We start from the raw sequence: 11,613 nt of genomic DNA, 5'->3' as shown, positions 1-11,613 counted from the left end.
GTGATGCAACCCTTCCTTGATGGTATGCACAATATCTCCTTCAACCATAGAAATGGCCCCCATCCTGTATGGTTTTGAGATAGGCGGTTTTGCTCCTAACTCCAATTCAATGTTGTCATCCATCTTTCTTCTTGGTGGTAACTGCTTTGGCAACTCGAGAGGTATCACATCCTTATTTTCTTCAAGGACTTCCTTGATTTTGGGAGGAACGTCTTCTCTTTCGGATGTTGACTCCTCTTGTAATAGAGCCAAATATGTAGTCTCTCCCTTCTTGAACCCTTTCTTGAGTTGCATGGCAGACAGTATCGGTGGTCCGCCAACTTTAGGGATTGTAGGGACCATGCATGGAGACCCTTTCTCCATGACGCATACTACGTCGTAGTATGGCATAGGTATTATGTTTGCCTTCCTTTGCAAATCGAGTCCGATGACTATTTTAAAATCATCCATGGGTGCTACTGAGAAATCTACAAGGCCCTTCCAATAACCAAGAGTCATCTCAACCCCTTTTGCTACTCCCTTAAGGGGTTTACCCTTGGTATTCACGGGTTTGAACCAGCCATTCTTTTTGGTGATCTTCAACCCAAGCCTCTTTGCTTCATCAGGCGTGATGAAGTTGTGTGTAGCACCAGTGTCGATCATAGCCATGACGGGTTTTTCATTGATAAAGGTTTTGACATACATCAAGCCTTTCTTTTCTGCAGTGCTTGCCTCTTTGGCCTTCACAGCATTTATGTGTTGGATGGATCCAACACACTCAGTTACTTGAGTTTGAGCTTCTCGTTCCTCAGCGATAGATGCCAAAGTCCCTAACTTGGGACAATCCTTCATTTGGTGTGGTCCCTTGCACACGAAGCATCCTCCTTTGGGCACGAAAGCCTTCTTCTTTTCTTCGTACTCTTTCTTTGAATAGTATTTTCCTTCCTTCTTGGTTGAGAAACTCTTCCCCTTGTCTCCCCCACCTTTAGCAAAACTAGGCTTGGAGGAAGACTTGGGTTTAGAGTCTCCCCTATGATACTCAGTGAGTGATTCGGCCACCACGATGGCCTCATCGACATCCTTAACATTCCTTCTTTGTAGTTCTTGCTTTGCCCAAGGTTGGAGTCCATCAATGAAGAAGAACAATGCATCCTCTGATGCTAAGTTGGGGATTTGAAGTGTGAGAGTAGTGAACTCCTTTACATAGTCACTAATTTTTTTTACACTTCAAACCAACCAATTTTTTTATTCCCATTCCAGACATAATCATAATTTGCCAAATTGAGAGGTTTTGATGAAAATTAAAATTAATTTACAAATATATTTTAAAATATATTCTTAAAAATTTTTACATTGGATTCGTTTTAAAATTTATTATGATCGAGATTTTTAAATTTTACTTCATAAGAGAATAGATCTCTCTAATAGTTAAAGTTGTTGATTACTAACCGAAATATCCTATGTAACCGTTAAGTGTAGTAGCTGTGACGATACCACATCATAACAATAACAGATAAGGAAGATCTTTCTATAAAGACATATAAAATGTCTCTTTTTAAAGATATTTTTTATAATTAAAATTTAATATATATAATTATTTAAATTATATTATTTTTGTTAAAATTGATTTGTCTGGTTTAATTTTAATAAAAATAATATAATTTAATTGATTATATGTGTTAAATTTTAATTTTCAAAAAATATCTTAAAGAAATGTTTTTAATTAATAAATAAAAAGATCTTTTTACATGAAATACCCAAACATAAAATTACTTTTACTTTTTTATAAGATCTTTTAAAAAAAGATAACTCAAAAAAAGATCTTTTCTTAAAAGCTCACCCAAACAAGCCTTTAACGTCTTTATCTAAATGGCTCTCAACAAATAAAATCACGTTATTTTAATTTGTAGTAGTTCAAAATGTATTTTAATAAAAAAAATAGAGCCCCAACGAAAAACTTCTATATATAGAAATTAGTTATTTAATAACACAAATAATTAAAGACAAACTTAACTGATATTGTTATTTTTAGGAGGATCAATCAGTATTATAATAGATATAATAAAATATTCATTTGTCTTAACAAAAATTAATACCTAAAGACGGTATTTCAGTGATGTTTCGAAAAATATTGACTTATTTAATAACTTTTGTAACAATATAAGACTATAAATTTAAATGATGTAAAATTTTAAAAAAATTATGTTCGTTATATTATTTTGATTTCAAAAACGAATATACCAATAAATAAAATATTTTTATGATAAATTTCAGGAAATACAATTTTTTATAACAGTATATTTTGACATAACAATAAAAAAGTTTTAAGAACAAAGTTTATTTCATATTGGACTGTATTTTTAAGAACAAAGTTTATTTCATATTGGACTGTATTTGAATATTGATTTAACATAATAATATTGTCTACAAATTCAATTACTTATATTATTTACATAGAAGCATTTGAAAAGATAAAATTATAACATAAATATTTCAATTTAAGTTTAACAATAGAATAAAAAATTGGCTAGCAAAAGAAAGTTTAAGAGCTAACCTAAGCTTCTATTTTATTTATATTTCACCAATAGATTTAAGACATAATGACGCATGGTTGCAGATGATGTTAGAGGGATTATACACCTTATTTATTCTTTTTTTTATTATCCAGTCTTAGATAGTTCGATACCAGTCCATTTGTATACGAAATGAATAAAAGAAAATAAAAAAAAAGAGTTTAAATTAACATTGTGACTTAACATTTGAATGCCAATAAAAAAATAGGACCTCAATCAAAATTAATTTCTTTTGAATGTTTGAATTATTGAATATAAATAAGAGTTAAATTGATGTTAATTTTGAAATCATATCATTCAGTTGTTATTAGTAATTCATATCAATTAAGAATAATAAGACTTGAAACATGAAACAATCAAATCGCAAGAAAATATTGTTTAGCTCTATAATCAAATCTCGTGAGATTAACAAAGTAATAAATTATTTATTATTTTTATGACATCCGAATATAAAAAATAATTTTTTTACACTTTAAACTAATTTTTTTTATTTCCAGGCCATTCCAGACACAATCATAATTTGCCAAATTAAAAGTTTTTTTTATGTAAACTAAAATTAATTTACAAATATATACTACAATAAATTCTTAAGAAATTTTATATCAGATTCATTTTTAATTTTATTATGATCGAGATTTTTGAACTTTATTTTCTTAAAAATATATCTCTTTAATAGTCAGAGTTGTTGATTAGTGATTACTAATCGAGAGATCCTATGTGAGTGCTAAATGAGGTAGCCATGAGGATACTATATGACAATACCAGATAAATAGTTCTCCACCAAAACACGCACTATAAGAAAGACGCTAAGTTTCGTCGGATTTACCTGTAGAATAATGAAAATTATCCGTTGGTAAATGTGTTTATCGTCAAATTTTTTGTCGGATTCAATCCGACAGTATAACCCTCGCCATTGACGGATTCTGCGATGGATTATTTATTTAATCCGCCAGTAATTATAGTAAAAAAATTCCGTTGGTAAGTTTGGTGCTCCACAATTTTTTCCCACCTATTTATCGTCGAATACTGCCCCCGATAAATCTGACAGTAAATTCAATTTTTTTCTTTACACAATAGGTGGTCAAATTCTTTTTTTTTTAAATGTAAATTTATTTTTTGGCATAATTAGTAGTCAAATTTTAAAAAATAGAAATCAAATATGAAAAATTAAATATCAAGTATACAAAAAAAAATAAACAGCCAAAATAGTAAAATATACAATGAAACAGTCTACGACAAACTCCAATATCTAAAGATTTTAATAATCATCGTCATCATCCCTCTGGTCCTGCTAAGACGGTTATGCGGTGATGTCGATGCCCCAGTAACAGCACCGTTGCCACTAGCAGCGTTGTTGTAACTGGCCCGCATCTGTTCTTGGTACGCCCCGTTTGTTGCTTCATCCGCTGAAGTTGCTCCAACTCCCATCTCCACTCCAGCCTGAATGAATTTGTTTGATATGCATGTGAGAATCTCCTAATACTTCTCCTCAGACTGTTGTAGCTACTCAACCTGTTGGTGAAGGCTCCGAGTGAGCTCCAGCACCTGCTCCTTCAAATCGACGTCGTCATCAGGATCAACGAGCCAACTGGTGGTAGATGTAGATAAATGTCTCAGTGCGGAGGTACGGAGATTGTCAGCAAAGAACAATCCCAACCCATAGACGTGGTTCTTATATGGATCAGATGCGGTCTCACACTAAACCGTGTTAGGATCGACTTCAGCTGTGTCAGAGTTGTTGACGTCGTCTCCAGTTTGCTGAAATTGCTGGGTTGTGGCCTCCGCAAATCTCTACGTGCAAGACTCTTGTGTAATACATGTTTTGATTAGAACTGCAGTTAATTGAAAAATTAAACTTTATACCCTATGATGTTTATTCACATAATGATCCGCAGCCTGCTGATCAACAAATCTTTCTTTGTTCTCCTTCAAGGTGTGGGTGTACTTAAAGGTCTCTTCCATCGTCACATCATGACTCAATGACTTAGACTACGCAGGTTGAAACAACATGTTAAATCAAGTTATAATGACATAATATTTCAAAAACAAAACAAAATTAATAACGAATTAAAATAAATGACATACCAGTCTCGACTTTGTCTTCATAAAAGTCGCTGACCTACCAGTATACTTCGACGACCTGGCCGATACTCTGTTAGTTTTGTTTGTGAGACGACGCTTGAACCCCTCATCGGTCTCCCAATGGACGTACAGTGCCTTTTTAAGATTCGAGCAGAGCCAAATAGTGAGGTGGCCGCGCTGTTCACGTACGTCCTCCAACATCTACTACAGCCGCTTAGCCATCTGATGGTCGAAGATCTTCCAAATCATGACATCGTGCATCTTGTCACATATAAATTTCTATTGTACAAAGAACATTTAGGACTAGTTAATCGAAATTAAATTCATAATTAAACAAAACAGAAGATATAAACTAAGTAAGGTTTGAATATGTAGAGTTTTTACTACCCACTTCTGGAATTATCGCTTTTTGGTCTCAACAGGGATCTTTGTGTAGCTTGGCCACACATGGTCGTACATCAGCTTGATAACATTAGTACACTTTTGTATAAATGCATTGTTATTTGGTGCAAAACTTATCAATGAAAAACTCAAGATTAGTAGTTTATTAAAAAATTATTTGAAACAATCTATTAACTTCAATTGTATTTAGATTTTTTAGAAATTTCGACAGAGTTTCATCTATAAATAGAATGCGCCACAAACTTTATTCATCAACAACAAACCCTAAACAGTTCACAAACAATCCGATATGAAATTATATGATTTAAGCTACAACATTCATCAACAATGAAGTAGTATACATATAAAACTAGATATCTTAACAACGTAAATTCACTAACCTATCCTAACAAGTTAAATCCACTAAAACTAGAAAATTAAGTGTAACTAAATTAAACTAACTAACTAAAATAGTACGCATATAAAAGACTTAAAATAGCACTCACGTTGTCAAAATATCAGGTCAAATCATCATCCGTACGATGGGAGCTGGTGGAGAGCCATCTAGCTAGGATTCGTGAGAGAATTCTAGCACCACAGTGTCTGTCGCTGGATGCATCGTTGTCATTCAAATAGTGGGCTGCTGAGCGGACGGAGATGGTGGAGGAGTCCATTCTAGTGAAGCGACCGGATGACTTCATAGTTGTGAGGGTGGTACAACAGAAGGACCCACGTAGTTGAAGTTAGAGACCATGATGAACGACTAATCCTATGCACCCATTGCCTATAACATCCCAGGAGTAGTCGAAGTAGAGGGCAATGATCGAGAAGTCCCAGAGATACCAATAGACACCCTCCCTCTACCACGACCATACAGCCGATTCGTAACACCTCTACCTATCGTCATGTCTGCAAAGAACATACAAATTGAATTCAAATTTATAACCACTAAAATTAAAATTTTTACTTAGAATTAATCAAATTAAAATCTTATAAAATTTGCAACAACAATTCCCATCATTCTTATTTTTCAATTTCATTCAAAATCTTATAAAAATTTCGACAAAAGCTCCTCTGAAAATCGAATTTCTCCATCCTTCAAAGTTCCTTCCAAACCAAATATCTCTTAACCCTACACAAATTTTCAAATATTAAATAATTTACTCAACATAAATTTTATTGGTTTGTTATCTTTAATTGTCTTTAAATTATTAATTTTTCAATCATTAAGGCAACAAACAAGGGTTCAAATCCTAATCCACCCACAAAGAGGTTTCAAGCATTGTTACTAATAAAATTTACTAGTAAAGCTACTAATCCATTTATAATCTTTAATCAACTTTCACTCAATCATTTAAACAAATTTCAAAAACATAAATTATAATACCTAAAACGTTAATCAACTCAAAAACCTAAATCATAATACTAATTAACAACTAAAACCTAAATCAATCCTAAATTTAACTAAAACAAAAAGAAAAATTAATTAAAAAATGATCATGTTACCAGAGAAGGAAGATGGGTGGCTGGAGGTGGTTGGCGGTGGTCACTAGAACGTCAACGACATGCTGGTGGTAGCCGGTGCTACGACGACGGCTAGCAAAAGAGAGAGAGAGGGGGGCTGTTGAGGGAGAGATAAGAGGGTAAGAGAGAGAGGGAGGTGAGACGGTGAGGGGAGAGAGAGAGGGAGAGAAATTCGAAATGAGGGGAAAGATGGCTCGCATTTCGAATTTAAAGCACAATTACCGTCAGATACGGTGCTCCGAAACGCAACGTGTCACTAATCCAAGTTACCTTTGGATTTATTCGTATGTAAATCCGACCGTAATGCACGTGCCAATTACTCTTTTTTTTTTCCCTCCAAATATTACCGAAAAATTTATCGTAGAAAGGTAGAATTTGATTGTATTTTTATTTCTTCGACAATTTTTTTACCAAATCTGTCGGTATATTCGATGATAAATTCGACGCTAATGTCCAACAGTAAATCTAATAGTACTCAACATTTTTCTCGAGGTGACACAAAATGACATTGTTTCGTAGTAGTTCAAAATATTGTATTTTAGTGGAACAAATAGATCCCCAACAAAAAACTTTTATATATAACCTACTTATTTAACAACACAAATAATTAAAGATCTACTTAACTGATATTGTTATTTTTAGGAGGACCAATTAGTATTATAATAGGTATAATAAAATATTGATTTGTCTAAATATAATCTTTGGTAGAATGATATATATATTAATTTTCTTTATGCATATGGTTGAATTATTGAATATATTTTAGTTTCATATTCAATTTATATGGGTGAATGAAATATAAAGAGTTAACTAGATTTTGTTGATTTAGAATTATTGAATAATATAAGTTGTTATGGTTTATCTTAACAAAAACAAATATCTAAAGATGGTATTTTAGTGATGTTGTCAATGAATATTGATTTATCTAATAGCTTACAAGGTTATAAACTTGAATAATATAAAGTTTAATAGGTAAGTATATTCGTTATATTATTTTGATTCAAAAAATGAATATAGTATTAACAAAAGAAATATTTTAATGATATATTTCAACAAAGATAATTTTCTTTAATAGTACATTTTGTCATAATAATAAAAAAAATTTTCAAGAACAAAGTTTATCTCATATTGAATTGTATTTACTCATATCAGTTTTAACATAATAATATTGTCTACAAATTTAACCAATTATGTTATTTATATAAAAGCATTTAAAAAGATAAAATCATAAATATTTTAATTTTAATTTAAATAGAAGAACAAATTGGCTCGTAAAAAAAAGTTTAAGTGCTGAGCTAAGCTTCCATTTTATTGATATCCCACCATAGATTTAAGACATAATGACGCATAGTTGTAAATGATGTTAAAAGGACTATATACCTTAGGAAAATTATCCCATGTACCAGTCGAAAAGAGAGGAACACGGTATGGTAGGTACGAACAAGTTGCCGAGCTTATTGTTATCGTGTAGTGAAATACGAAATGTCAAAGAAATCCTTAAGTTTGATAATAAATTGACGTAAATGACCAGCTTGAGAACAAGGATCGATGGCTAATTGGTTTTTGAAGTACATAAAAGCAAAAACAACTTTTAAATATTTTATTTATCAAAAATATAATTAATAACTATAATTTATAATTTTAATTCTATTTTTTTCTCTAAATCCTTAATTTTTCTCTGAATCTTAATTTTTTTTCTAAATTCTAAACTTCATATCCTAATCCCCTTCACATTTACATTTGTATATTCCTTTAATGTTTTTTATACCTATTCTTATTTTAATTTAGGACAAAACACATTTTAAGATTGTTCTTTACTAATTTCACACCTTTTGATCTATAGATATATCATCTTCATTCTATTCCATCCAAATTAAACATTCGTATTCAAAAGAATAGAGTTCATATTGTTATTAGTATTTTGTTAGTACCACTCTCTAATTTTTATTAATCCATTAGAAGAATTTCTCAAGCCGTCATACTTTGTTGTATTTGATTATTAATTTTAGTTACACATTTAATTAATCATATAAGATGTATATACAAATTAATTTAAGTTTGACTTACAGGAATTAACGTAAAGCTTTAAGAATATTGATTATAATTCAAAGTAATTTTAAAATTTTATTTTTTTAATTATTTATTTGTGGTCAATTATAAATTTATTTTCTAATTTTTTGTTTTTTATTTTTACAAAGTTATATTGCTTTTATAATTTTAAATTTTTTGAATTTTTTGGTTTGATTAGTATTTATTAGTATTCTAATAAGTTTGATTTCTATGACACTGATTTTATTTGATTAGTTAGTTCTTACTTTTTTGTTTTGTATTATTGAAAATACTAATAAAAATTACATATAATTTTGATACTATTTTATTTTATAATTACACAAAATAGTATGTCTCCAAAACTAATTCCTAAACTAGTTAATAAAAAAATTCAAGTGAAATGCAAATGACTGAAAAAGCTAGATGAAATTATTATATTACGAAAGTTTTTTTTATTTTATGTCTGGAGAAATTTATTATTAAAAATATGTTCCATACACATTTTAATAGAGAAAATTTGAAAAACATAGTAACTAAGTTCAAGAATATCACATATCGTTCAAGAATATTATTGTTATATGAAAATTAATTGAGTAATTATTAATTATTAGAATAAAACTCTACATTTAAGCAAAATTCCTAACCAAGACTAACTAAGTTGTTATAACCGCTTTTCAAATCATGCGTCTTCTCTTTCTTCGTTTCTTTCTACTCCTTCTCTTTCTCCTTTTCTATTTCCTCCTCCTCCTCCTCCTCCTCCTCCTCGTCCTTCTTCTTTCGTTATCGTCATCATCAACAACACCAACATTTTGCTAACATTTTTATTGGTTCTGATTTTCTTTGGTACCATCATTAAATAATATTGGTTTATTTCTTAGTTTATTTCAATTCGTTTGTGTGCTAATTGAGGTTCACTTGATGCTGCTGATAAGTATTGACATATTTTTTTTATTCCTTAAGTAATTTCAGTTCATTAATTAGTTTAATTAAGGTTCATTTGGATCCAGAAATGAATTCGATGTATTTTTGTTGATGATTGAGTCTTTTTGACTGCTTATTCAAATCTGAACTAATTTCGATTCATCTGTGTGCTAATTGAGGTTCACTTGATGCTGCTGAGTATTGACCAAGTTTTTATTCCTTAAGTAATTTCGGTTCATTTTTTAGTTTATTTAAGGTTCATTTGGATCCAGAAATAAATTCGATATATTTTTATTGATGATTGAGTCTTTTTAACTGTTTGTTCAAAACTGAAGTAAATGAATCGAATGGAGTGGAATCTAATGCAATTGAATAAAGTGATAATGAATAATTTTATTTTTTTTTGCTAAAAAATTGGTCAATACTTACCAGCAGCATCAAGTGAACCTCAATTAACACACAAATGAACCGAAATTAGTTCAGATTTGATATATATATGTATCCTCATTGAAAATTTATATTTATTTTCATATTAAAAAAATATCTATTAAATTATTTGTTAAAATATTTTCAAAATTTTACTAACTTATGTTTAATTATATATTTTAGACTATGTTTAATTGATTAGATAGAGTTGGACAATATTTAATTATATATTTTAAACAATGTTTGTTTTACTAACTTATGTTTAATTATATATTTAATTTTAATAATATTAAAACTATTTTATTATCTTATGCTTTCAAAAAATTTATAAGACCGACATAAAAATGTAACAAGTTATATATTTTACTATTAATGTACGTCAGTGATTGATCTTTTAATATTTAAAATAATAAAAAATTTAAATATGTATGTTATTTTTTAAAAACATTAAAAAGATACAAATTTAAAATTGACTTTAAACATAAAGATTTGTATTAAAAATAGTTTATTTTACTGTTATTAAAAATAATTATTCATTTTTTTAAATATTAATATCTAAAATTTATAAATTAAACAAATAATTTATTATGATACACTTAATTATAGTTTACAATTAAATACTATTTAAATTTATAAATATAAATATTAAAATTTGTAATTGGATGCTTTGATTTATATCCAATTAATTGAAATTCAAATGATTTTCGTTTAATCATTGATTTCTTCTAGTTTAATTTTTTCCCTAATACCAACTGAATTTAATGTAATATGATTTTAATTGTGAAACTTATGAGTTGTTGATTAATTTAAGAAACAAAGAAGGATGTTAGGAGGGATAGAGGAAAATTGATGTATATGAAATGGAAAATAATTTTTTAATAATGATGATGATATGTTTAGTTTACCCAATAAAACGGCTTCGCTTAAAAATTATGCATTCAACCATTCACATTTTTATCTCACATAAGTCACATTGGTCATGGATAGAAGGGACATTATGTGCGTGCATATACTTGTTAACTATAAAACCTATTGCAAATTTACCGTGAACTCCTAGTTTTATGTACACTCAAAGTAGTTTATCAAAATTTTGACTGTTCACATTAATTTATATTATATCTCTATGGTCAAAATGAGAGGAATATCACATTTACATTGCCATACCAGAACAACTTCTTATACCTTATCTATTCTTTTTTTTTTTGGACAAAATCTATTCTTCTTTTGATTAGATAGTTAGATACCAACCTATTTAAATATAAAATGAATAAAAAAAAGAAAAAAATAAAAGAGAAGTTCAAATTGACACAAAGACTTAACATTTGACTGCCAATAAAAAAATAAGACTCAATTAAAATTAATTTTTTTATGTAAATTAAATTAGATAATATTTAAATTAATGAACATAAATAGAAGTTAAATTGATGTTAATTTTGAAATCATATCATTCAGTTGTTATTAGTATATCGGATCAATTAAGAATAATAGGACTTAAAACATAAAACAATCAAATCACAGAAAAATATTATTTAATTCTATAATCAAAACTCTTGAGATTAACAAATTAATAAATTATTTATTATTTTTATGACATTCGGATATAAAAAATATTTTTTTTATACCTCAACAATTTTTTTGTTCTCATTCTAGACACAATAATAGTTTTTTAAATTGGGAG

The sequence above is a fragment of the Arachis duranensis genome, chromosome 1, assembly GCF_000817695.3.
Source record: "Arachis duranensis cultivar V14167 chromosome 1, aradu.V14167.gnm2.J7QH, whole genome shotgun sequence".
NCBI lineage: Eukaryota > Viridiplantae > Streptophyta > Magnoliopsida > Fabales > Fabaceae > Arachis > Arachis duranensis.
This window is presented reverse-complemented; position numbering follows the sequence as displayed.